This window comes from Dasypus novemcinctus, chromosome 6, assembly GCF_030445035.2.
Source record: "Dasypus novemcinctus isolate mDasNov1 chromosome 6, mDasNov1.1.hap2, whole genome shotgun sequence".
In the NCBI taxonomy this organism is placed as follows: Eukaryota; Metazoa; Chordata; class Mammalia; order Cingulata; family Dasypodidae; genus Dasypus; species Dasypus novemcinctus.
In genome coordinates, this window is record NC_080678.1 from 73151968 (window position 1) to 73175651 (window position 23684).

A 23684-nucleotide genomic window follows, 5' to 3' on the forward strand; every position below is an offset into this window, starting at 1 on the left:
AATGGGGTAGAGGGAGAAGCTAGGCCTACTTATGGTGGCTGACGCCATAATTACCAGTGATACTGAATTTCCCTCAAATTATAGAACTCAGACAAAAGCCCCACTAACTGGTCCTTAATGTTGTATGTTTGTGTGTGTGTGTATGTGTGTTTTTATAGTGTTAAATCCACAAAGAAGGATGGTGAAGGACTTTAGACATATAAGCTCTACAATGTTTAATAACTAATAGCTATTGCTGAATAACAAATCATCCCCCAAACCTAGCAGTTTAAAACAACAATCAGTTGTTATTACTCACAAGTCAAATGGTCAGCTCGGTAGGTCTGGACTTGAGAGGACTCTTTCATATGTCTGCAGTCAACTGTGGATCTGCTAGGTGGCTTTACTGACCTTGGCTGGGCTCTTTCACATGTATGGGGCCTCAGCTGGGACATCTGCACCTATCTCATTCTTCTGCACATGACTCATCCTCTAAGAGGCTAGTTCAAGCCTGTTCTAATGGCAAAGGCAGAGGAGGAAGAGAGTGATGGTAGTTCACAAGTCTCTCCAGACCTAAGCTTGGAATAGATACATCATTACTTGTGCCATATTCTGTTTACCAAAGTAATAAGAAAAAAAACAACAAAAAGAAACACAAAACAAAACAAAGACTAGTCTAGATCTAAGGAGTGAGAAAATAGATTACCCTTCTTTTTTTTTTTTAATTTTTTTTAATTTTTTTTTATTTTAAATGCATATAGATTTAATTTTTAAATACACTTTAAAAGTTGTTACGCACTGTTCCATAGTCCAGGTGGCCATTTCTTCTCCTCAAACTTGGAAAATGCTTGAACGATACGGAATTCAAAAGGAACCTTTACTAATTTTTAACATTTTCTTTTTCCTTCTTTAGAATCTTGTTTTGGTCTAGCTGATCGAGCAAATTGAACCACCATGGGTTTTCCAAAAAGAACATATCCATTAGCTTCCTTTAAGGCTTTTGCTGCTGCTTTTTCATTTGGAAGTCCAATGACAGCTTGACCTTTCATGCGACCTTCTTTCATCAAGCGTATATCAAACATAATCCGTTGTGTTTCTGATGAAAAGTCAACATATCTTCCAAAAATAAATTTAAGGTCCTTTTCTTGTACATGTTTAGCCAAATTCTTTACATAAATTCTACAATTTGGTTCACCAGGTTCATAACTTCTGAAAACTGAAAGTGTTTCCATTTCTTCTCTAGAAATTCTGCCTTTTTCCAATTCCCTCCTAGAAATACATTCTGATGGCATTTCATCAGCGTCTTCTTTAATCTCTTCTGTGATGTTTAAATTAGGTGTAGGGAAGATTTTTCCAAATCCTACATTTGATGCATCAACTTCAGTAGCAGGTAAATCACAATTTTGTTCCTCACAATTTTGCTCCTTCTCTAAATCTTTCTTAAATGCAGCTGGCATGTCGGTAGATATATGGAATTCAATTTTTTTATTCCCTACCGGTTGTGGTTGGTCAGATACATCTGAAGGTAACAGCACTGGATGTACATTACTGTTCAAAGCAGAAGGTGTATTCAACATATCTTTTATTTTTTGTTTTTTTCTCACATGGTGCTGCTTTACTGTTTTTGGTCTTTTGGGCTGAAGATTTGCTAGTTCCATTAGTTTGGTCATTCTCTGTCGGTCCTCATCATCACTGCTTTCATATTCTGATTCTTTACTAGATAATTCCTCATCCTCATCTGGCAAAGGAGGATCCTCAGGTGGCTGAGGAGATACAGGTGGAAGAGGTGCATGCACTGGGATATAGTCTTCATACATCGGAGGTCGTGCAGTAATTGGTCCAAAAGGTGTGGGCAAATTCATTTTATTCATAAGATGAAGCACCTGTACATAGAACTTAGGCACACTTGCCAAGGCATTTACTATGTTTGCTAGAATTGTGCTTGAAGGTGGTGGATACATATACTTGAGGCATGAATTCAGAGGAAAAGTTAGCCCATGGTTTGGTGCAATTCCATTTTCTACTGTTAAACAACCAAGATCTTTCTTTTCTTTATCATCTTCCACAGGGTCATCAGACCTTTTCTTTTTTTCATTGCCAGAAGAGGGACTTGGGGAATGAATATGATCTTGCTCTTTTGCAAATTCAACAACTAAAGTATGACCTAAAAGTTTCAGCTGATGAAGTCTTGTCAATGCCTTTATAGCTGCTTTTTCATTAGGGAAAGTGGCAAAAGCTGTATGTTTCAGTCGCCCCTTATCTGACAAGACGCGGACAGACTGCGCTCCGAAGTATTTCAGTAAGTTCTCTTTCTCCTCTGCGGTCAGCTCGGCAGGCAGGTGCCGCACGAGAAGGGTTCGGTCTCCGCGCAGCGGAGAAAGCGAAGCGGAGTTCTGGCAACCTCTCGACATCTGCAGCGACTGCTCGGGGGCCGCCATTTTCCTAGGAGAATGCAAAACAGTAAGCAGCGGAATAAGCAAGAGTGGAAACTGTGAAACCAACAGGAACTGTGTCCTTCTTTTTTTTTTTTAATTTATTTCTCTCCTCTTCCCCACCTCCCCCCTGCCCAGTTGTCTGCTCTCTGTGTCCATTTGCTGTGTGTTCTTCTGTGTCCGCTTATATTACCCTTCTTGAAGGTTGTAAAATAACACTACAAACGTTGTAGATTCAGGGCAAGATGAAGAATTGAGGTCATTTCTGCAATCAATCTACTATATCTAATAAAACTACTAAATAGAAATTAATAAGTGCTTATTAAATATCCATAAAACAAGAATTATGTCAATCTCTTTACTGCTGCAGTAAATATTAATATTTCCTTGCATTTAAAAATGTCTTTTGTGCTGGATGTTTTCACTGTGCAGTAATTCCCTAGAATATATGATGGCATGAGAAATTATAGTGTGGAGGCCATGAGAATACATCTTGCAGACTTCCAACTCTGGAGAGTGTACTACATCAAGGGCCCTAGTTGCTGTGCTTGGAAGGCCATCTCTGGGTTTGCACTAAAGCCATCTTTCCAATGTTCTGCTCCCAATCAATGACTGAGCATGGCTAGGATGCTAAGCCAAACTTGCTCCTGGGAGACACAGGTCTCCTCTAATAGCTAACTTTGTCTCAAGAATTCTTGACAGCATTGCCAAAACTTCCTTAGACTGTTCCATGGTCGAGTTTGCTTATACTCAATGCTCCCTCCCTCTCCTTTCACTCAGGGTCAGACTTGGATTACAGTCTGAAGATTTATCAGCCTCCCCAGGGCCCTACCCATTTTCTCTCACAGGTTTCCCCTAAGAAATTCCTTGCCAATACTGTATTGGCATCCACAGTAGACTTGTACGAGAGTTTGCACTAGCACATATAGTAAACCATAAACTAATACAATTATAACACAGACTTTTCAAGTTGATTTTTCAGACCTACAGATAGATAGTTTAACATACCTATCTCTATGAAAGTCTATAACTCTATTTCTATTTCTTTATCTCTACCAGTATTGAGGATGGTAGGATGTAAGTAATATTTATATGTTTGATATTCTGTTGGATATAATCACCATAATTAAATTTCTAAGGGCTTATAAAGGTCTTAAATGGATCTTAGTGTATGTACTGGGATGAGTGTAGCCAGGTCAGTGAATAAGCACTTACTGAACTCCTACTTTGTTCTTGACTCACTTCCACATACCAAATACCCAGAAATTATTATATGCATATTTTTCCCCATAATGATTCCCCAGTTACTTTAGAGCAATTAGGAACTTCTTTTCCCTGTGATTTGTACATTGGATGCTTTTATTTCTGTATTGTCTTTCTGCCGACTATCACTTACATACTGATGTGACAGCTGTGTAATTCACCACGCTGTTGGCAGGCCTTAACAATCCAATAAAGCAATACGACTAATTGGTCCTGGTCATAAAACCCTTAGGGAGACTGATGGAAAACTGGCTATGATTGACTGGAATGAGAGAGAATGTTCAACCTGTTGAACAGTGGCTCTGGCTTTTTGCTATAATATATGTGTGTGTATAAATGTGGGCATATGGATGTGTGTCTGTGCGTGTGAGTGTACACAGGCATACAGTTATATTACATATGCACACTTTTGCTGAATTCTGAATATTTCAGCAACATTTCATAAACAGTTTTTGCCTGAATAATCATGGTCCTCTTTAGACCTTGCTAATTTCATGGCACAAAAGAGAATGAATGTCCTGTCTTGATGAAGAGTGGAGATAAAGATTCTGAGAGTCCTTTAAACTGGATTTTTTTTGATAACAGCTTTACTGAGATATCATTCTCATACCATATAATTCACACATTTAAAGTTTACAATTAAATGGCTTTTAGTGCAGTCACAGAGTTGTGCAACCATCACCACATTCAATTTTACAGTATTTTCATCAGCTCAAAAGGAAACTATCTACCCATTACAGTCAACCCCAATCTCTCCTTCCCCCTCCACTCCAGCCCTAGGCAACACTAATCTATTTTCTGTCTCTCTGGATTTTCTTATTTTGGATGTTTCACAAAAATAGAATCATGCAATCTGTGGACCTTTGTGCCTGGAGTTTTTCACTTAGAAAAATGTTTTCAAGGTTCATCCATGTTGTAACATGCATCAATACTTCATTTCTTTATATTACCGAATAATAATCCTTTGTAAAGACATACCACGTTTTATTTATCCATTTCTGTAGAGTTTTTTGCATGGATGTATACTTCTGTTTTTCTTGGGTATGTACTAGGAAGGGAATTGCTGGGTCATATGTTTAACATTTTCTGTATGTTTAATGTTTAACTCTGTTTAACATTTTCAGCTGCTGCTGTTTTCTTTGCATTTTCCTGGTGTCTTATGATGTTGAGTATCTTTTCAATATGCTTATTGTCCATTTCATATATCTTCTTTGAAGAACTGTTTAATCAGTTTTGTCTATTCTTTAATTGGGATTTTGTTTTTTTATTATTGCGTTTTAACAGTTCTTTATATAGTCTAGATATACTTCTGCATCAGATAACTGATTTGCAAAATTTTTCACCCATTCTCTGGGTTATCTTTTCACTCTCTTGATGGCTACCTTTGAGGCACAAATGCTCATCTTTTCTGATATAAAGCAGGGGAATCTTAGGAAAAATGTTTTTAATTTTGATGAATTCTTATTTATTTTGTTGCTTGTGCTTTTGGTTGAAACTGGAAATTTTTAGAAGACCAATTGACATGTTTGTTCCATACTGGGAATCACTAGGTTTTCTTTCACTTAGCAATGATATTACAATTCCACACTTCTTGGAGAATAATGTTTGCCAAGGAAACAGGAACTGACAGTGTTATATATTCTTTACCTTATGTTCACAGGCTTAATAATTTGTAAATAAACAAATACTGTTTTTCCTTGAATCTCTAAGAATAAACATTGTTTAAATGGGATTTTGGTGAGAAGAAAAGTGAATCGAGGTGGCCTTTTTATCCTTTGTAATTTTTTTTCTCCTTTTCTGCCCTGCCCTCTGCATTCATTTATTCATTCAACAAATATTACTAAGAATGTTCTAGATAATGATGATATGATAGTGAACAAGATAGACATGAGCCCTGCCCACAAGGAACATGGATTAATTGGTGTCCTTCATGTGTCTTGCATTATTGGTCCTTGAGTGCCAAAAAGCAGTTCTGGCATGAAGGGCTTAATGCTGCTTGGTTAGACCCTATTCCCTGACACAAGTTTATGAGCCTAGATGGCAAAAAATACCATGCAGGTCTTTATCTGGCAAAGGCAATGTATTAGAAATTGAGAGTAGTGGACAGGAATGCCTGGAGTGGTTGTAAAGGGAATAGAATTAGAACATTCTACTGCAAGGAGTTGGTTACCACACCACGGTTTCAACCCTCCAGAGGCTTGATTGATTATAGTTGTTCTCAAAGTTATTTTAACCCTGAAAGAAAGCCCACAAAAGAGATTACCTGTGGACTAATTTTAATGAGTGTTCTTCCCAAAGCCTTTCAGAACTAGGCAACTTAATTTCTAGTAATTTTAAAATTTTAAGATAAGTAAATGTATGTAAAATCACTTCATAACAAATCCTTTTTTTCACCATCATTCTTTTCCCAAAATGCTCAACTAATAAGTACTAATACTTTTAAGAGTTAATATTACTTACTTATCCTATTTGTTCACACCATTTGCTCTAATTGAACACATCTATCTAGACCAGATCCATTTATAAAAATGTCTGATCTTATAAAACTGAGGCACAGCTTTTGACAAGTACCCCAATTAAACGATTTTAGAAATTTCTAACTTAGCCTAAAGCTTGAAATGAATATTGCATCTATACTTTTTGGACTTAAAAAATTCCAGACTTAATTTATTCCTCATTAATAAACCATTGATTTTAGCAATGAATTTCAGCACTATCCACATTTTACTAAATCATCAAATGGAAAATGAAAAACTTACCCAATTACCTGAATATTTTCCTTTTAAAAAAAATAGGTCATTTTGGCATGATAACACACTCAGATGATTGACCATAGATTTTCCAATGGATGAAAACATTTTGAGATTGTGATGATATTACCTTTGGATTTATTATAAAACTAAACTCATCAGTTTTTTTAATTGTTTTTTTTTTCCTTTCCACTCAAGGTAGTAAGATAAAACATAGCTGAACATTTCATTTTAAATTGGCTGGGTAGCCACAAACTAATAGACAGATACATGGATCCTTGATTGCTTCTATTTGTAATTTATACCTTTACTTGCAGGCAGAAAGATGTACTAGAAAATTAGAAAAGGAAAAGAGGTGTTTGCTACCTGGTTTTATCATCAGACTAATAGAGAGTATTTTCCCCCTTGTAATGTACTTTCCAGTATTAGATCTGATCCCTCCAGGATTCTATTTGACATATGGAATTGAAAATAAGGTAATAACAAACCCAGTGCTTGGAAAGATTGTTTCTTTTCATTTTTTGCTGTTTTATGAGCACATTGAGAATATGTTTTTGATCAAGAGCCAGAGTTCTATTTCCCATATTTGGATGAGAAGCAGAACCTAATAGCCCTTGAATGGCCCAATTGTCAAATCTATAAGTATGCAGAGGTGTATGAGGCTTCAGAGGAAATGAATTTGCTATATCTACTTTTTAAAAAAGATGATAAAACACTAGTAGCATTTGCCACTGACTTTGATTTTCCTAGTTATAGTTAAAGGTGAGACTCTGTCTCCATAACAATTAAACATACATTGTGAAGTTATCCTAACCTCTCACTGTCCAAAAAAGTAATGTATTTGTTGGTAGAAAAAAATGGGGAGAACAATAAGCCCAGGCTTCAATGTCAAAGAGAATGTCTAATTTCCTAGTTCTATATAAACTATAGAAAACTATTTTTAATTCATTGACAATGTGAATTGATTTAGTTTGCTTTGGTGGCTGATGGATAAACTCCGCATAAAATTTTGTTTAAGAGTGCAACTTGGTATAAAGGAGAAAACAATATCTCATAATGCAGACACCTGGTTCTAGACCAGCTTAACCATTAATTAGTACATCAGGAATGTTCTTTGGACCTGAGACTTAGAATCTGTGAATTTAAAAGTTGGGGTCACAATCCAGCGGTAAGATGAAATGATCTATCAAATTCCTCCAGCTAGAGGACAACCAGCAAGATGGCAGTGGAGTAAAGAGCTCCTAGTCAGCTCCTGCTACAGGGCAGTTAGTAAACACTCAGAGCTCTCTGGAACTACCTGAAGCACCTGTTTGGGGGTTTCAGGAGGCCAGAAGGGCATTCTGCAGCATCCTTGGTAGAATGGAAGGAGGAGGCTGCCCATCTGCAGAGAGGATTCATAAGTAGAGCACTCCACGCCCTGGAGGCTGGTACACATCCTTCACTGGAGGCACAAGCTGCCTTGGGAGCTGTTCTTCACCTGGAATTGGAAGCTCCACTTTCCAAAATGGGGGAGGAAGAGATGGTCGGGCACCAACTTCAGCTACTGATGAGTAAATTCAGCAGGCTAAAGTATAATCCTGGGAACAGCTACTGTATGAGCCTGTCCAAGTCAGAAAGAGGCCGGTAGCTGCCATCTTAACTCTACGTCTTGCACAAGGGGAATTGGGAAGGACTGAAAATCATGGTGTTGGTAGGGACTGACTTCTTTCCATCCAGATCAGATTGTGGCTCTAGTCTAGGCTCTAGCATAACCTCTAGCAGGGAGGAAGCTGTGGGGATCTGTGCCAGCCTTTCTGGGAAATTATCAGCCAAGCCACGGATTATCCTACTTTGGTGGTGCTAAGCCACCCCAGAAGCTGTTCTGTGGCTGGAATTGTACGCTCCATTTCCCAAAAACAGAGGAGGAAGAGAGTTGGCTGCCGATTTCAGCTACTGATTGGTAGACTCGGTTGGCTAAAGAATAACCCTAGTAACAGCTGGGATGTGACTCTCTCCAAGTTGGGAAGAGGCCGGTGGCTGCCATTTTGACCCCACCCCCAGTGTGAGGGGAAGCTGGGCTAACTAAAAATTGCAGTGAAGTTAGGATCTGGTTTCTTTCATCCAGATCTGCCTGCAGCCCTTGGCTAGGTTTCAGCTCCACTTTTGGCAGGGAGGAGGCTGGTGAGCCCTGCACCAGCCTGTCCAGGTAACTGTGGGTACCATTGACTGGCAGACTGAATAACCGGAAGTCTCCTGGTGCAACTGTGGTCATCTTGGACCTGCACTGCATAGATTGCTGCCCTACCTGAAGCTCCATCCCCATGCCAGGAAGGGGAAAAAGGGGCATGAAGCTTCATTTATCTCTCTGGCAACTGCAATCTAGGCCTGCATGACTTGGATTATTCCACACAACTGTGACTCTATCCCTACCTGTGACAAAGGAGAGAGTTGGGAGAAGCTTCATTGATCCCTGGGAAAATGAGGGCAGCTTGAGCTTCCACAGCTTATAGCACCAATTACATTCTTGGCTCCTAGTGCATAATCAGCAAGGGAGAAAGGGCAGGAAACCCTAAACTAAAGAGAAAAACCACACCTAGAATAAATACTCTAGTAAGCCAGATGCCAAGACACCAACAAAAAATTGCAATCCACACCAAGAAACAGGAAGATATGACCCAGTTAAAGGAACAAGAGAAGCCTCCAGATGACATAAAGGAGTTGAGACAACTAATCATAGATGTTCAGACAAATTTCCTTAATAAATTCAATGAGATGGCTAAAGAGATAAAGGGTATCAAGAAGACCTTGGGGGGTGGGGGGGTGGGGTTGAATGGGACCTCACATATATATTTTTAATGTAATATTATTACAAAGTCAATAAAAAAAAAGAAAAAAAACATAAAAAAAAGAAGGCCTTGGATGAGCACAAAGAAGAATTTGAAAGCATACGTAGAAAAAATAGCAGATCATATGGGAATGAAAGGCACAATAAATGAAATAAAAAAATCATTGGAATCATATAATAGCAGATTTGAGGAGGCAGAAGAAAGGATTGCTGAGCTTGAAGAAATGGCCTCTGAAAGTGAACATACAAAAGAACAGATGAAGAAAAGAATGGAAAAATTGAACAAGGTCTCAGGGAACTAAATGACAGCAAGAGATGTACAAACATATGTGTCATGGGGGTACCAGAAAGAGAAGAGAAGGGAAAAGGGGCAGAAGTAATATTTGAAGAGATAATGGTAGAAAATTTCCCAACCCTATTGAAAGACATAGATATCCATGTCAAAGAAGCACAACATACTCCCATCCAAAAAAATCCTAATAGACCAACTCTGAGACACATACTAATCAGAATGTCAAATGCCAAAGACAAAGAGACAATTCTGAGAACAGCAAGAGAGAAGCAATGCATCACATATAAGGGATATCCAATGAGATTAAGTGCTGATTTCTCACCAGAAACCATGGAGGTAAGAAGAAAGTGGTCTGATATATTTAAAATACTATAAGAGAAAAACTTCCAGCCAAGAATTTTATATCCAGCAAGATTCTCTTTCAAAAAAAGGAGGGCAAGATCAAAATATTCACAGATAAACAGAAACTGGTAAAATTTCTAAGCAAGAGACCAGATTTTCAGGAAGTTCTAAAGGGTGTGCTAGAGCCTGAAAAGAAAAGACAGGAAAGAGAGGCCTGGAAGAGAGTCTAGAAATGAAGATTATAGCAATAAAAGTAACTAAAAGTGTCAAAAGAGTGGTGAAAATAAAATATGACAGGTGAAACTCAAATAGGAATAAACTTAACCAACAATGTAAAGCACTTGTATTCAGAAAACTGCAACCCAATGTTAAAAGAAATTTAAAAAGGGCCTAAATAACTGCAAGAACATTCCATGCTCATGGATTAGAAGACTAAATATCATTAAGATGTCAGCTCTACTCAAATTGATATACAGTTCAGTGCAACCCTCATAAAAATTCCACCAGCATTTTAAAAAAATTGAAACATGATTATCAAATTTATTTGGAAGGGTAAGGGGACTTGAATAGCCAGAAACATCATAAAAAGGAAAACTGACCCCTCCTCTCTGGACCTTAAATCATAATACCTAGCTATAGTAGTAAAAACAGCATAGTACTGGCATAAAGACAGACACATAGACCAATGGGACCAGATTGATGGTTCAGGAACAGACCCTCACATATATGGTCAAGTGATTTTTGACTAGCCTGTCAAACCCACACAGCTCAGGCAGAACAGTCCACTCAATAAAGTGGTGCTGAAAGAACTAGATATCCAGAGCTAAAAGAAGGAAAGTGGACCCCTATCTCACACCTTATCCAAAATTTTACTCAAACCTAAAAATAGGTTACATAAACCTAAAAATAAACCAAGAACCATAAAAGTTCTAGAAGAAATTTTAGGAAAATATCCTTAAGACCTGGTGGTAGGTGGTGGATTCTTAAAGGAGATAAGAGGAGGACTGAGATGGACTACTGATGTTTAATGTATGTAGAAGTTTTAATTAGCTTTACTGTAAAAGTGTGGAAATGTATAGAATAGATGGTAACAAATAGTGAGTAATAGCTAGTTTATAAATGGGGTTATGACTGAAATGATAGTCTAGGTATATAAATACCAATTGACAGAATGCTAGAATATAATCTAGGAACTGAATAGCACAGTAAGCCAAGACGTGGTTGATTGTAAAGATGCAAGAGTGTCCTTTGTGAGCTAGAGCAAAGGTACATCACTACTGCAGTGTGTTGAGAACCCACTGGAAAAATACAACTGGAGTGACCTATGGACCATGGTTAGCAGTAATAATATAATATCCTTGCATCTATGCCAAAGATGTACTGTGCTGACAATGGGGCAATATGGGAAATTTGAGCCAAATGTATACTATGGACCTGATAACAATCAGATGATATTATCTTATCTGTAACAAATGTTCTACCACAGTGTGGTGTGTTGACAGAGGGGTGTTGTTTGGGAATTCTGCACATGTCCATGATTGTTTTATAAGTTTACAACGTCTATCTTAAAAAATATATTTAAAATATAATAATAGAGTGGGTTGGGGGAAAAACATACGAAATGGAAGATAAGGACTATATTTAGTAGTAAGATTTTGAAAATATTCTTTCATAATTTGTAACAAATATCTCACAGCAATGCAAGGCATTGTTTGAGGGTTGATGTATGGGACCCTTGTATGATATTATGCATGTTTTCTTTGTAAGTTCACAACTTTTACTATACACTTATTGTTTATATATGTTCATATATAAATAATATAAAGAAAATAATTAGGAGGGTTGGAGGAAAATACTTTGGTTAATAGTAATATTTTGACAATGCTCTTTAATCATTAGTTAAAAAGGTTTAACAACAATGCAAAGTGTTGGTGGTAGGGTGATGTATGAGAGTCCTCTATGATATTATATGTTTGTTTTGTAAGTTCACAGTTATTACCATATACTTATTGTTTATGTATGTTGTGTATGGGTGGTATATTTCAATAAATTAATTTTAAAAAATTTTTAAAAATTCCTCCAGCTAGACATTTCTGTATTAACATAGAATTTTTTCTTCAAAAATTTTTATCCCTTTCTTCCAGCCTTTATTAAAAAGATGAGGTAAGGAGGTTTCTGAGCTATGTTTAAATTGTTTTATGTTTTCATTAAATATATTTATTTTTATTTTAAAATAATGTAAAATAAATATAAGCAAATTTTTTAAAACTTTTATGATTATTAATTACTACTACATTCCTTGCTCCTCTGTATCCCTTACACTTAATGAATCTTGGGGTTTCCTCTATTTGCCAGGGACATTTGACTGGGGATAAAATATTTTGTGTGTGTATGTGTGTAAATGACTTGGGAAATTTTAATTGTCATTTCTCTTAAGGAAGAGACTTTTCTCTATCCATTTACTTACCCCCCCAAAAATATATATATATATGAGGTCCCCATATGCCCCCCATCCCCCTCACGCCACTCCTCCCCCCATAACAACAACCTCCTCCATCACCATGAGACATTCATTGCATTTGGTGAATACATCTCTGAGCACCACTGCACCTCATGGTCAATGGTCCACACCATAGCCCACACTTTCCCACAGTCCACCCAGTGGGCCATGGGAGGACATACATTGTCTGGTAACTGTCCCTGCAGCACCACCCAGGACAACTCCAAGTTCTGAAAACGCCCCCACATCACATCTCTTCCTCCCACTCTCTACCCCAGCAGCCCTTGGTATAGATGTGGAGTGGATAAAATATTTTTAATTGACAAATCCCGAATAGGGAACCGACCAGAGGCATTCACATGAGCCAGAGTCTCTGAAAAAAAAAGGCAGCTATTTGTCTGGTGAAGTGTTGCCCCTTGGGTTCAGAATTAGGGGCAATGCCGCTGATGTGCTGAAAGCCCCTTTCCCTCCCCACAGATTGCAGTGGGGGCAAGGCTGCCTAGCAAACGGCATCATTAGAAAAGAAGATGAAGGCTGGAATTATTTACTAAAATGACATTATCAGCGTCTAACCCCCTGACAGCTAGGTGATTTAGCTTCCTCCTCGGAATCGCTGCCCCTCCTCTCAATGGTCTCTCATCACTCTCCCCTAGCTAACTCTCCCTAACACAGATGGTAGTTCAGAAGAAGCGAATGGAAGAGAAGAATCGTAGGGCTGTAAAAATATGAAAGATTGTTTCCCCTCTGGATTTTTCTCAACAGTACAGCCATTGCTGCTGTCATGTCCTGTTTTTAAAAGGAAAGAGAATGACAAGGGAATAGAATGATAAAGTCAATGAATAAATAATATGGTGATTATGAAATTTTTAAGTGTCAGAGATAAGGACTTTTTTTTAGCACACATACACTTGCACACACATCTTAGTTAAAGGCATCTTTAGGACTAAAAGTATTCATTTCAAATCTATTGACACTTATTACTTTTGAAAAGAGAGTTAATGATATCTGTTGCAAACTGTTTTTATTTTTGTTTTTGGCTTATTTGTTTTGAACTCTCTTCACCACCATCTCTCATCATTAACTGTCAGCTCATATAGGGAATAAGAAGCAGTCCCCCAACTGTCCTCTAAAGAGGAAAGATAATTGGCTGATTTTATATCCCATTATAATATTAGATTTCAAAGGTACTTTAAGGTATACTTTAGAATATAAAAGAAGTGAAGGGAAAATAAACAAGTCTTGATTGATAGGTGCTGGTGTTTTGTTGTTGTTTCTGTCACCCATTTATTTCAGAGAATGGGAAGTACTGGGTAGCTTTGGTATCATCACCACCCACGGAGATGGGAAGCTAGGTTCAACTGACCATTGCCAGGTCCAGAGTTTCATGTTGTCTGTGGTAACAGAGAGAGTGTGACAGTGAGGAGAAGGCAGGAGACTCACCTTTGGTCAGAGTTAGTTGATTTAACTAAAGCCTAATCCAGGATTCATCAGTATCAGTGAACAATGACTTTATTTATCTTTAAAATATCACCACTTAATTTTTTTATATTTGATGAGGTTTTTATTTCTTTATTACTGGGAATTATATTGTATAATAGAAATTATGTGTTTTTAGGCTAAGATAAAGTCTGTATAATAGCTGCATCTCTGTTTACCAGCTGTGTAAACTTGGGCAAGCCATTTCACCTCTCTGTGTCTCATTTTCTTAATTGCTAAACCTGGAGTGATGATGCTTGTGCAGCTTATCTCACAGAGATGGTGTATGATGATGTATATAAAATTCTTTTGTGAGCTATAAAATTCAATACACATGTAAGGTATAAATAGTGCTTATTGATTAGAACATTTTTTTATGTCTCCAGGTTGTAATATTTTAAGTCTCTCAAAGGACATAAGGCAAGATTGCTTTTAATCACAGCATTGGTACGATTCATAATGACAATTTTTCTGTACTGCTTGTGTTGACGATTACACATGGAGCTATTAGTAATTTCATGGGCCTCTAGAGGTTTAGCACTAGTAAGAGATCATTTGATTCAAGACTTCTCTGCCTCATTAACCTTGCGTTAAACCAGAGGATTTTAAGAAAATCTACTCTTTGGTCAAAAAAACCAGATTCCAAAAAGCTTGGCAACTCCAAAATATTCCCAAGATTTGGGGAATATTTTTCCAGTTATCTCAGGTATTTATTTACCCCTCGTAAGCATCCTGGTAAGTCAGGTAACGTGATTTATTATTGAATATAGCAATTGAAAAGCAAATTCATAAAGCAAGAAGTATTTTGATATGGGATGTTTCCTATCGCAGTAAGTGAGTTAAATTGATTAAGATCCAAAGCCTTTTTGGAAGCATTTTCTAGTTGGTGATTGTACCTGTGCCCTTTAAAAGATTTACCACAAATTATTGTACTTTTATCATTACTTGGTATTCAAGACTTTTGGGGAGTCTGCCTACTGTAGAAGGAAGGGAGAAAGGAAGGAATAAAGGAAAGAAGGAAAGGAGAAAACTGCTAATTTTGTATTGAGCAATTTCTAAATGCCAGGCTTTGCATATGATGAATACTTTAATCCTCCTAAAAATCCTGTGAGATTAAGGTATTTGTTTGCCATTTATAGATGAGAAAACTAATGTTCAGAAAAAATAACTAATAGTAGTGGCAGAATCAATAATCCAATGAGGTTTATCAAAGCCTCACATTTTTTCCACATACTGATGGGACCATACATATTATAGGCACTATTTGCATGTTACCTGTAGCAGTTTGATATAGATATGAATTCCAAAAATAGGTATTGCATTATGTTTGTAAACTGGTCTGTATCTGGGCATGATTCAATTATGATTAGGGCTGTAATTGGGCCATGTCAGTAGGGCAGATAAAGGACATGGCAAAGGACAGAGTTGGAGCTCTTTGATGCTGGAGTCTTCAGGTGGAGCCTGAAAAGTGAATACATAGGAGAAGAATACAGAGGAAAAGAGACAGTTCTTTAGACATGGCGGAAACCCTGGGAAGAGAGATAGAGCCGTTCACGTGATAGTCTACAGTTGACCTTGTGGAGAGAGGCAAAGCCTAGACAGCCTCACAGCCTACAGCTGACCTTGTGGAGAAAACAGAGGACCTGAGCCTAGAGAGAAGCAAGACCAGGCAAGAGAGGAATGCAGGAAGCCTGAACCTTCGCAGACCTTGGCAGCCATCTTTCTCCAACACATGGACATAGACTTTGGTGAGGGAAGTAACTTACGCTTTATGCCTGGTATCTGTAGGCCCCTACCCCAAATAAATACCCTTTATAAAAGCCAGCAGGCTTCTCGTATTTTGTATCAGCACACTTTGGCTGACTAATACATTACCTAATATGACTAACTTGTCCATAATACTTTCTATGTGAGACACTATTTAAAGTGCATTATACATATTACCTCAATTAATTCTTTTACAGTGTAGGTGATATAGATACTATTAATATTATTTATCATTCACAGATAAGCAAAGGTAGGTTGAATAACTTGAGCAAGATTACTCAGCTAGAAAGTTTTGGGTGAAAATTCAAATCCTGACAGTATCTGGCTCTGGAGTTCATATTCTAGATACCATGCTTATCCCTTTATGTATTTAATTTTTAATCTTCAGAACAGTAGGAATTGTCTCCATTTTACAAATGAGGAGACTGAAGGTCCAGTAGCCTTCAGAGATGAGATGGAGTCCAGTTTTAATTGACTTCTGAATGTAAATATTCCACTAACTGTTCTGCCTTGTTAAGAGGGAGGTGAGAAATAGATATCACTTTATCTTTGGTCTTTCTGTTTTTCTTTTTAGTTCAGTCATAAAAAGGAAAAGAAAATATGGGCATGCTCATGCTTTAAATTTATTGGAGTTTTCATCAAATCGCAGAAATGTTGAGACAAAAGCAGAGATGCCCTCATGCTGTTTAAATGCAGAATCCAGGATCCAGAGGTAGACAGAATGCAGCTCTCAGTCTTGCTTTCCACCTATTGGTTGTGTATCGCTGGGCAGTCATTTTAACTTTGTAAGCCTTCATTTCATCGTTGGTTAAATGGAAAGTCATGAGTGAGTTTCTGAGTGAGGTTTAAAGGAGCTAATACTCGTAGAGCACATTAGATAGTACTTTTCATATTGTGAGTATTCAGCAACTTTTATTAAGGAAATGCAAAAAGAAAGCAAGCAAACAAAAATAGTCATAACGTCTCATCACTATGATCACATCAGTTTATCCATTTTCTTGCACATATAGGTACTCACTTACCCATTTATTCAACATTTATGACTTATAACTATGATCCAGGACTTAGTTCTTCAAAGGTGAAGAGAACACAGACTTGGCACTTCTGGAATTCCTTATCTTCTCAGTTGAACGTTCCACAAGTGTGTACTTCAGAACATTATTCATTTCAGATGCTACACAAGAAATGCGTTTCATGACTGAAAGAAGCTTTTGTAGAGTATCCACTTATTGGGGATGCATAGCACACACTGGATAATAGAGGCTTTGAGAAGACCTGTATTATAGATGGTGTGTTAACTTTGTTTAACTCAACATTTATCTGACGTAATTATGGAGGGAAACTATTTCATGTGTACCACATAATATCCCATAGAATTAGTGGTCCCTTGAATAAAACTGGCAAGTACAATTCCTTTCTAAGCACACTTTTTAATTTATTTCTGCTCCTTTTTCAACCCGGACTTGAATGATTTCTTCTTCCATTGATCGGGGAGGATTAAATCACCATCCTCTGCTTATAGTTGCTAGATATTTTTGCTGAATAAAAATCAAACTACTTGCAACCATTGGCAGAAAACTTGACTCCTGTGTCTTAAAACAAATCTAAAAACCTGTAAGTATATTTAAATATACAAATGATATCGCTTTGTCTACTAATAGAGTGTGAGGAAAGAAAAAATGGCAGCAAAATGAATACCTTTAAAGTAAAAATTGAAATACTTTTTATGATGTTGAATGAGTAATGTAGTGTATTGCGTAATGTCCCCACCAAAATCATGTCCATTTGGGATGTCAGAATGTGACTGCTTTAGTTCCCTACGCTGCTTAAAGCAGATACCATGAAATACATTGACTTAAACAATGGGAATACATTACCTTACAGCTTGAAGCCAAGAACATGTCCAAATCAAGTCATCATTAAGGTGATGCATTCCTCCTGAATACCAGCTGCCAGTGATTCTTGGTTCCTCTGCCACACAGCAAGGCACATGGCAGCAGCTGCTGCTCTCTCCCTTCTCTTCTAGGTTTTGTTGCTTTCCGCTTCTTGCTTCTATGTCTCTGTCTCTATCTCTGTCTCTCTCTCTGCATATACTGTTTATGAAGGACTCCAGTAATAGGATTAAGATCCATCCTGAGTGAGGTGGGTCAAATCTTAACTGAAGTAGCCTCATCGAAAGGTTCTACTTACGATGGGTTTATACCTAAGGAATGAAAGAATAAATTAAGTTTAAGTACATGTTTTTCTGGGGTATATACTCGTTAAAGACTTATGTATTCTTGGATTATCATTATATAATAGCACCCTTTATGTCTAATAATTTTCCTTGCTTAGAAATCTGTTATGTCTGAAATTAATACAGCTAATCCAGCTTTTGTTTCTAAAGGTGTTAGCATGCACTTTCTCCATTCCTTTACTTGTTTTCAATAGCTCAGAGTCCACTGTAATTAAAACTAGAGTAACTCAAAGGTGATTAGGCAATCTGTGACACATCAAAATCCATCCCTTTACTTTTCATCTATGTGTTTTCTATTTAAAGGGAATTTCTTGTGGGAAGAAGACTGTAAAGTGCCATAGGTGGGTCTTTTTTCCCCTACTCTCCCAGTCCCTGTCTTTTAATTGCTGTATTTAGACCATTCACATTAATGTGATTATTGATTTGTTTGAATTAATATCTATCATATTTAAAACTTTAAAAATTAATTGCACTTGTTCTTTGTTTCTTTTTTAATCTTCATCTCTTTTTCTGCCTTCTCTGATTTTAATTGAGCATTTTATATGATTCTCCTTTCTCTCTCTTAGTATATCAATTATACTTCTATTTTTATTATTTTAGTGGTTGCCCTAGGGTATGTAAAATAGTTATAACTAATCCACTTTGAAATTATAGTCTACTGCTCACAACTAGAGCAGGTATCTTATAACAAATTATTCCCAATCCCTCTCTCTTATTCTGTATAACACTGCTCTCATTCATTTCACTTACCCATAATTGCCCAAAACATTGTTACTATTACTTTGAACCAATATCTATTAGATCAATTAAGAATAAGAAAAATAAATCATTTTGCTTTACCTTTATTTTTTCTTTCTCTGATTCTCTTCTTTTATGTCTGAGTTTATAATCAATATCATTTTCCTTCTCTCCGAAAGATTCTTTCATCATTTCTTGCAAGGTAGGTCTACTGCTGATAAATCTACCTATTTTTGTTTGTCCATGAAAGTGTTTTACTTCTTCACTTTTGAAAGATAGTATTTCTTTCAACACTTTATTTTACCCCACTTTCATCTTGCTTGCATGGTTTCTGATGAGAACTTCAATGTAATGTTTATGCTTCTTCCTCAACAAATAAAGTGTTTTATTCTTTGGCCTCCTTCACAATTTTTACTTTGTTTTTGGTTTTCTGCCATTTGATTATGACACATTAGGAGTAGATTTTTTGGTAATTATCCTGAATTTCCTGGACCAGTAGTTTGGTGTCTGTATTTAATTTTGGAAACATTTTAGCCATTGCCATTTCAAATATTTCTTCTGTTCATTTTCTCTTTCTTTTCCTTCTGGTATATTCATTATGCACTTTTTGCCATTACTCCACATTTTTGGAATATTCTATCCTTTTCTTTTTCCTTCTTTTACTCTCTTTACATTCAGTCTTGAAAGTTTCTATTGACTCATCTTCAATCTTACTGATATTTTTTCATCTATTTCCTATTTATAGGAAAGCATCAAAAAGCACTCTTTATTTCAGTTATTGTTCTTGATTTCTATAATTTCCTTTTCATTCTTTGTTGGAGTTTCTCACTATTACTTAACCCATTTGTTCTTGATTTTTTCATTAGAGATATTAATAAGAGTTATTTTAAATTCCTTATATGATAATTCCAAAATCCATTTCATATTTCAGTCTCATTCAGATGCTTGCTTTTCTCTTTAGAATTAGTTTTTCATACTTTTAAAATGCCTTGTAATTTTTTTTTGAGAGCCAGTCATGGTGCTTTGTGTAATAGGAATTGAGATAATTTGTCTTTAAGGTGAGGTTTTATGCTAATCTGGCTAGAAGTTGGGCTTTTTGCTATTGATATGGTTGACAGAGTCTTAGTTTCCTTGTTTTGTTTAGTTCCCCTTTGAGTTTCCCTGAGAAGTCCTTCTTAGTCTATGTTTAGCAGCTCTCTGAGATGTAATCACTGTCATTATCCTGGAACCCTGTTGATGCTATGGTGGGTGTGGGTAAGGGGAAGCATTTTATAATCTTATGAAAAGATCTTTATTGTTTTAGTTGGCTGAATCCCTAGGTTATGAGGATTATCCCTTTTTTTTTCTTCTGCTTTCATGTAACAGGAAGGCTAGAGGGGCCTGGAATGGCTAAATGTCCTTTCTTAGGTCAGATAAGGCTCCAGTAATATAGTTTACCTTGGAAGGCAGGACTTTAATTTGCAGAAAGCTTTGGGTATTAAATGTGTTTATTTTCCCCTGAACACATTTTAAGATGGTTACTTTCCCCTTCCCTCTTCCTGAAAAAGAAGCAGATTTTTCTCTGATTTTCCCTGTGACAATCTGGTGGGGCTCTTGGAGATAAAACTCATGAAATTTGGGACCCTCCCTAAGATTGTGTATTTTATTTTCCTAGCTATTAAAAACAAATACCATACATTGGGTTCCTTAATAAAAGGAATTTATTAGCTCATGGATTCAGAGGCAAGAAGGCTTGCTTCCCTCCAAAGGTTAGTATCTTCTGACTGGCTGTCAATCTTTGGGTTCATTGGCTTTTCTGACACTTGGCAATGCATATGGTGACATCTTTCTCTTCTGAGTTCTCTTGACTTCCAGGTCTGGCTGCTCCCTGTGGCTTCCCTTCCATGTGCAATTTCTTTTGCTTCTAAGGACTTTGGCCATTTTGGATTAAAACCCACCCTCATTTAGTTTGGTCACATCTGTCTTCAAAGGTCTTTGACAAGTGACCATAGACTTGAATATGCCATTAGTGGGGGACATAACTTGATATGCAACACTGAGCTATCAAGAGTTGAACTCCTAAGATAGTCCACCCTCAGGCTACAAAAATTCATCAAAATTACTATTTAATTGTTCCAAGCAGTTACTGGCTTCAGCAGCTTCTTCTTCAGTTAAGCCAATTATTTGTATTTTCTGTGTATCTATTCTCTCCAGATTTTGGGGCAATAGTTTGCCCTGTGACTTCAGTTTTCAGATGGATGTAAGAAAAGTCATTGATTTTCAATTTATATGGCTTTCTTCCTTGTTGTTATGACTTCTTAACTCTTAACAAATGTTGATGCTGAAACTGGAGGTTTACCCCTTGTTCTTTTATCTGGAGGCCATCCTTGTCCAGAGTTCTAGACATGCATTCCTCTTAATTTCATTGACTTAAAATTTTAATAATTTGAAGTTCTTATCCTGAAACAGTATAAATCTCCTGAAGGGCTGTGTACTGTTAGGATAGTTCTTAGCATATCATCTGAGCTCTAGCTTTAGACAGGAATTGAAACCGGGGTAACTGTTAAGCAATAACATCAAAGAGTTTTTATAAAGCAATACAAATGGGTAAAGTTTTAAAATGTGTTTTACACTATTAGATTTTTGGATGTAACTCCACTTTTTACTTCCTATGGGATCTAAAAGGCAGGTGTATAAAAGGTAATGATATGGAGCTGCCCTGGATGGTGCTTCAGAGGTAATCACCGGACATTGTAAATCCTCACAGGGCCCACTGGATGGAATGGAGGAGAGTATGGGCCATGATGTGAACCATTGTCTATGAGGTGCAGAGGTGCCCAAAGATGTACTTACCAAATCCAATGGATGTGTCATGATGATGGGAACGAGTGTTGTTGGGGGGGAAGAGGGGGGGTGGGGGGGTGGGGTTGAATGGGACCTCACATATATATTTTTAATGTAATATTATTACAAAGTCAATAAAAAAAAAAAACTAAAAAAATAAATAAATAAATTTGAAAAAAAAAAAAGGTAATGATAAATCAGTGTTTTGGGACTAAATTATAAAAATATAATTTATTACAAGAACTACATAAAGATGGGGAAATAGAATACAGTTGTGCATCTTGAAGTTAAGTTTGTGTCAAAGCAAATAAGAGTGTTACAGATTTAGGATGTTAAATTTAATATCCTATGGTAACTACAAAGAAAATATCGAAGAATATGAAAGTTCACAGAGACAGAAAGTAGAGAACAAGTTTTCAGGGTCAAAGAGCAGGAGGACTGGCAAGTTAAAACATAATGAGTTTAGGGTTTCTGTTTGGGAAGATGGGAAAATTTTAGTAATGGATGGTGAAGATACTACAGCATTGTGGATATGATTTATCCCACTAAATATTATTCATGGCAGTGGTTAAGATGGGAAAGCTTATGTTATATAAATATTCCTACAATGAAGTAAAGAGAGGGAGGGAGGGAAAAAAGAAGGAAAAAAAGAGGGAGAAAAGGATAATTAAATTAAATATGCTATCCTATACAGAAACTAATATGGGAGGAGAGAAGGCTGAAAAGGACATTATTGATGGGGAGTGGATGTAGCTCAAGTGGTTGAGTGCCTATTCCCATGTACACGGTCCTGAGTTCAATCCCAGTACCTCCTAAAGAAAAAAAAAGGACATTATTGGGCCATATGAAAAAATTGAAATATGGACTGTTAGCTTTACACGAATATTAAATTTCTTGAACTTGATAACACTTAAGGTAGTTGCATAAGTGAATATTTTTGTTTTTAGGAAATGTACATGACTAATGTGTTTAAGGATCATAATGTATACAATCTACACTCAAGTGTTCAGAAAATGACTAAGCAGATGGATAGATATATAGGTAGATTGTTAGATAGATGGATTGAGAGGTAGATGGATAAATAGACAAAATGATAAAGCAAATATAGCAAAATGGCAATATTTGTAGATCCGGGTATTGAGGGGATAGGGGAATGTTGGAGTTCTCTGTATGGAGTTTGTGTTATTTTTGTTATTGTTCTGTAAGTTTTCAAAAAAAAAGTTAAAAACAAATTAATTTTACACATTAGGCTATTTTACCTTGAGAAGTCACCTATCATTTAATCACGTGGAAATTTGTTTGACAGTGATTTCGCATTGGTCATGCTTTCCTCATTTGGATTGTGAGTACATTAAGATTTTACCATTTTTAAATTCTGAATTCACCACAGCATTTGGCATATTCTGGGCATGTTGTTTTGATAAGTCTATTTACAAACATATAAGATCTCTGTGATGACCAAAAGCCTAACCAGAACCACTGACAAAAGAAGGGATTGTGTTCCAGGGAAACCAAGGTCAGTAAAATGTTAATAGGTGCTTTAAAAGACTAGATTTTATGAGCAAAAACACCTGGAGAATACTGACTTAACTGAGTTGCAAAGACATGCTTACCACAGAACTTATTTGACTTTTTAATTTTAATATGCATACATACTCTCTGAATCTCTGAGTAAGAGATAGCTTTTTTTCTGTGTAATTAATTTCAGAGTTTTTCAGAAAACACAGACAAATTCTACACCAGACCATTCTTTCCAGGTAGAATATGTTAAGATTCATTAATTACTTTTGTTTGGCAGAGGTCCTTTTTCTTGGTGACTCGCTCCCTGTAATGATGGTCAGCCATGTTGCCATAGCAACGTAAGAAGCAAGGTGCTTCCAACCAGGGAGGTTTCTTTTCAAGTAGAGGACCCTGTCACTAGGGTTCTTGAACTGAATTTTTCAGAAGTAGAAAATGAGTTCAGAAAATATGATGGAAAAAGTAACCCCCTATTTTATTGAAGAAAAGTACATTAGTTTGAGTACTCTGCATCTTGGGTTAGGCAGATGACCAGGGAGGTGAAGAAGATCAACCACCACACCAGGGAACTGAGAGTGCCTATAACTGCAAGCAGGAGAATTGCATCCATCATTCATGTGGAATCTAAGACCCCTCTTGATATAGAGGTGGAGTGGATATCACCACCTCAAGGCCCACAGAATGGAGGAATAAAATATGGATTATAGTGGACTTACCGATATTCTACTATAAAACTTTTGTGAC

General features: G+C 36.7%; 1 pseudogene; it reads right to left on the reverse strand.

Annotated features, from left to right (window-relative positions):
* Positions 1-728: 728 nt before the first annotated feature.
* On the reverse strand, positions 729-2477 carry LOC101421040 (RNA-binding region-containing protein 3 pseudogene; annotated as a pseudogene).
* Between the last annotated feature and the right edge of the window lie 21207 nt (positions 2478-23684).